The 5,310-nt window shown below is 46.1% G+C and overlaps 1 non-coding gene across 1 annotated transcript; it reads right to left on the bottom strand.

The window, feature by feature from the left end:
* Window positions 1-1,057: 1,057 nt before the first annotated feature.
* On the bottom strand, window positions 1,058-1,131 carry trnai-aau (transfer RNA isoleucine (anticodon AAU)). Its single transcript has one exon. It is a non-coding gene; the product is annotated as a tRNA-Ile (tRNA).
* Window positions 1,132-5,310: the final 4,179 nt, after the last annotated feature.

Here is a 5,310-nt window from a genome sequence, read left to right as displayed (position 1 = left end):
TAACTGTCTCCTCACTGGGGGATTTCAATCAATGAGCAATATTATTCTCTCCTTTTCTTTTGTTAAATGAAACCACTACTGTCACTTGGAGTTAATATCCCTGTGTTCCAACTCCTGAATAATAAAATTGTGAGTTTCGCGATATTTTCTGGACACATTCCCTGCTGAAAGAACTAAGAACTCTTTTCTAATTTACACAATACTATATACACACTCATCAAGCCTCCAAAACGAGCATCCTTGGTGCTGCTCTCTCTTCTCCCAAACCTCATCTCATGTGACTGTTACATCATCACTCTGATTGTGGGAGGGGTTGATCCCACTGTCTTCAGCATTAACCCTTTACAGCCTCATACTGCACTGTCTGTCCAAAAAAATCGGTGGAGGGAACTTGAATTATCAAAACAGCAACAGCTGCCAGTTGAAAATCAACTCAACCCATCAGAGAGAGAGAGAGAGAATGTCAGAGAACTTCCTGGATCCAGTCCTGACCCTGTCACACTCAGCAGCTGCTCACCCAGACCCCACTCTCATCAACACTGAACATTTTTACTGAGACCCTTCAAATACTGTTTATAAAAGGCCGCAAAGATCAAAGTTCACACAGTTGTATTAAATACAACAAAGTTTAATATCTTCTCACCGTTTCTCGGTAACCACATGAGACATAGGTTTTCTTATTTGGTTCCTTTGATTTTTCTTGTTCCTGACTGACAAATATTCCAAACCTCAGGTAAACCCTCCCACTTGCGTCATGTCCCAGTCTCGGTTAAAAGCAACACAGAATGACACAAACACTCTCCTTCAGTGAGATTAATATCAAGCTGTTTTCCAGGTTGAATGTAACTGTGAACAAATTTATGTCAAATAAGTTACCTTTGATGTATCAGCACTGAAGTTCTGTACAAGGAGGAACAGCCATTCCAAACTCATATCCTTCACAAAGGCTGTTTTTGTATGTGATTGAAATTCATCATGTATTTTGAATTGAAGCTCACAAGACACAGATGTCAGTGTTGATAATGAAACTTTTCAAGCATGTTGCTACTGTGAAATAAGGCTCTGCTGGGAGTTGAACCCAGGATCTTCTGTTTATTAGACAGGTGCTTCAACCAACTAAGCTACAGAGCCAGATTGCAAATATGCGTGCAATTGAAGTCAGAGGAAGACCTTGCAGATAGTGGGCAGACTTTGGCGAGTCAAGAGCTGAGTTCGTCACGGCAGAGTTCCCAGCCTCTGACTCGCTCTTGTAGTTGTAGCTGTAGTTGTAATTGTAATAGGCAACCGTCCGTCTCGGAAGACGATGGGCTACACCCGGGGTGTACGTCACTTCTGTGTGAAACATCGTTTGTTGTGGCTGTCGAGGACGACTCGTGAGTGACAATCCCTTCCACAGCTGGTACAGATGAATATCATTGGCCCGAGGTCGACTGATAATTTTTCCTTCCTCTGAGCTCTCTTTCCCACCATCTGGTCATTTCTTTTGTCCTCTGCTTTTCCCATGGTCTTCCTGAATGCCTTTCTCCAGGAATTCCAGTCAGCAGGAAGGACTTCCCATGCATCGACTCCAATCCCAGTCAGCTTGAGATCTCGCCTTGCAGATGTCCTTGTATCACAGACGTGGGTGACCTGTTGGTCTCGTGCTGATAGCAAGCTCACCAAAGAGCATGTCTTTGGCAAAGCGACCGTCATCCATTCAGCACACATGACCCAGTCAACAGAGTCACCGCTGACTCAAGAGGGCAAACATGCTGCAGATCCCTGCACGCTGGTGTACTTCTGCATTCGGCTCTCTGTCCTGCCAGGAGATGCCCAATATCCATCTGAGACAGCGGAGGTGGAAGCTGTTCAGCTGCTTTTCTTGGCTTGCATAAGTTGTTGATGCTTCTCTACTATAAAGGAGGATGCTGAGAACACAAGCCTGGTACACGCGGAGTTTTGTATTTTCGATCAGTTTGCTGTCGGTTCACACTCTTCTTCTCAACTTTGACATGACAGCTGCAGCATTGACAATCCTGGTGCTGATTTCAGTATCAAGGGACAGATTGCTGGTGATTGTTGATCCAAGGTATGTGAAGCTGTTGACAACCTCCAAAGTGAGCCTGTCGATGTTGATGGAAGGTGGAGTCTCTACGTCCTGGCCCATAACTTTGATCTTCCTGATGCTGATCGTCAGTCCAAACTCCTTGCAGGCCAGGGAGAACCGATATACAAGCTGCTGTTAATGAACTTCATTATGGGATGTCAGCACAGCGTCATCAGCAAACAGCAACTCACAGACCAAGAACTGACTCATTTTGGTCTTGGTGCGCAGTCTTGCCAAGATGAACAGCTTGTCATCAGCTCTGGTATGCAGGTGGACACCCCCATCTGAGTCACTGAAAGTTTAAAATAGCAGCATGGAGAAGAATATGCCAATTGTAAAGGATGTGAGCTGTGCGGAGGTTACAAGGAGGCTTCCAGGGGACTTGGACAGGATAAGTGAATGAAATGACAGATGGAATATAATGTGAATAAGTGTGAAGTTATCCACTTTGGTAGAATAAACAGAAAGACAGAATATTTCTTAAATGGTGAGAGGTTGGGAAGTGTTGATGTCCAAAGGGACCTGGGTGTCCTTGTTCATGAGACACTAAAAGCTCGCTTGCAGGTGCAGCAATCAATTAGGAAGGCAAATGGTATGTTGGCCTTAACACGAGGGGTCATGAGTACAGGAATAAAGATGTCTTGCTGCAATTGTATAGAGCCTTGGTGAGATCGTGCTGGAGTATTGTGTGCACTTTTGGTTTCCTTATCTAAGGAAGGATATACTTGCCACAGAGGGAGTGCAACGGAGGGTCACCAGACTAATCCCTGGGATGGTGGCATTGTCTTATGAGGAAACTGGGCTTGTATTCCTTAAAGTTTCATTTAAAAGGCCATTTAAAACTGAGATAGGGTGGAATTTCTTCACTCAGAGGGTGGTGAATCTTTGGAATTCTCTACCTCAGCGGTTTGTGAAAGTTCAATCATTGAGCATGTTCAGGACAGAAATTGATAGAAATCTTGATACTCATGACATCAAGGGATATGGGGAGAGCGCGGGGAAGTGGTGATGAGGTAGATGATCATCAAGGATGTAATTGAATGACAGATCAGGCTCGACAGGGTAAACTGCCTCCTCCTACGTTCCGAAGAGAGTTTGCACCAGGACACAGCCCTGTTTTACCCCACTGCTGATCGTGAAAGTGTCTGATGTTGCTCCATTGTAACTGACGGAACTGTGCATGTTCTCGTGGAAAGAAGAGATGACGCCCAAGAGTTCAGGAGGGCAGCCTAGTTTCCACAGCAGTTTGAAGAGTCCGTCTCTGCAAACAAGATCGAAGGCCTTGGTGATGTCCATAAAGACAATGTAGAGTGGTCTGTCCTGTTCACAGTACTTCTCCTGTAACTGCCGAAGTGAGAAAATCATGTCGACTGTCGATCTACCAGCTCTGAAGCTGCACTGAGACTCAGGATAGATATGATGTCAGGGTCTGCAATCTGGTCAGAGCAATGCGAGGAAAGACCTTCCCCACAATACTTAGCAAGCAGATGCCTCGGTAATTGCTGCAGTCACTGCGATCGCCTTTATTGTTGCACAAGGTGACAATGTTTGCATCACGCATGTTGAGAGGCGCAGATCTCCCCTTCCAACAGAGACACAGAAGTTCATGGAGATGCTGCAGCAGAGCTGCTTTTCCACTTTTGATGATTCCAGGTGGAATATCATCATTTCCCAGGGCTTTACCACTGGCAAGACGGTCAATGGCGTTGTTGAGCTCTATGGTGGTGTCGCTGTCCAGCTCCTCCATGACAGGGAAGTCTGGAATGGTGCTGAGAGCTACTTCAATGACAATGTTCTCCGTTATGTAGAGTTCAAGGTAATGCTCCACTCACCTTTCCATCTGCTTGTTAGGTTCAGTGATGATCACCCCTGTCTTTGTCTTCAAAGGTGTTGATTTAGTTACTGCTGCTCCCATTGCTTTCATAATTTTTGTTTTATTCATTCATGTGATGTGATCATCACTGGCTAAGCCAGCATTTATTGCCCATCCCTCATTTCCCATGAGAAGGTGGTGGTGAGCTGCCTTCTTGAACCGCTGCAGTCTATGTGAGGTAGGTACACCCACAGTGCTGTTAGGAAGGGAGTTCCAGGATTTTGACCCAGCAACAGTGAAGGAAAGGCGATATAGTTCCAAGTCACGATTGTGTGTGGCTTGGAGGGGAACTTGCAGGTGGTGGTGTTCCCATGAATTTGCTGCCCTTGTCCTTCTAGTTGGTAGAGGTTGCGGGTATGGAAGGTGCTGTCTAAGGAACCTTGGTGTGTTGAATTCCTTCATATGTCCCTCTAGCATCCCCCAGATTCAGTGGCAGTTTGTATGCTGTTGCAGAGTTTTAACCAGTATTGATTGGTGCAGTGCTGAACAGTCTGCAGAGACTTGTTTCTGGCAGTTCTGAGAGCATCTAGAGTTTGTTTGCTGGAGACTTGTTTGTAGTTCATGAGGACTCTCTTCTTAGTTGCAGTAACTGACTCCATTTCAGTCCAATAAGCCTCAAAACAGTCAGCATTCCTCCCATCTCTTTTCCCATACACAGCGAGTGCAGAGTTATAGATGGTGGCGTGCAGATGATTCCACTTTGATACCACACTGAGGCCTTGGGCGTTTTCTGAAAGAGCCTGATCGAGGATGTTGAGGAACTCCTGGGTCCTTTCTGGATCAGTGGTTCGGCAAGTGTTGATCCGAGAACGACCTTTCTTCTTGGATGGGTGAAGCTTTCTTGGCTGATGCCTGACCTTGTTACACACCAGGGAGTAGTCAGTGTCACAGTCAGCGCTATGATAGCTGCGTGTGATGAGGACACTGCTGAGGGTGGTATGTCTGGTGATGATAAGGTCTAGCTGGTGCCAGTGGCATGATCTCGGATGTCTCCAGGACACCTTGTGGCACAGCTTGACCTGGAAATAGCTGTTCATCACACAGAATCCATGGTGACAGCATAGCTCCAGAAACCTCTGTCCATTTTCGTTCATCTTGCTAATCCCCTGGTGCCCTATGCTCGTTGGCCAAGCTGTCGTCAGTACCCAAGCTTGCGTCGAAATCCCCTAGAAGATACAGTCCCTCGGTGATGGGAATTCTACTGATGGCAGTGTCAAGTGTCTCATAGAATTGATCCTTGACATCTGGGGTGGAGGTGAGTGTCGGCACATAGATGCATATGAGATTAACTGGGCCCGCGCTTGTTGACAAGTGAAGGGTAAGAAGTCTATCTGAGCCTACTGTGGGTGGT

This window comes from Heterodontus francisci, unplaced genomic scaffold (assembly GCF_036365525.1).
Source record: "Heterodontus francisci isolate sHetFra1 unplaced genomic scaffold, sHetFra1.hap1 HAP1_SCAFFOLD_86, whole genome shotgun sequence".
In the NCBI taxonomy this organism is placed as follows: domain Eukaryota; kingdom Metazoa; phylum Chordata; class Chondrichthyes; order Heterodontiformes; family Heterodontidae; genus Heterodontus; species Heterodontus francisci.
The sequence above is the reverse complement of the archived record's forward strand: the minus strand, read 5'-3'. Positions and strand labels throughout refer to the sequence as shown.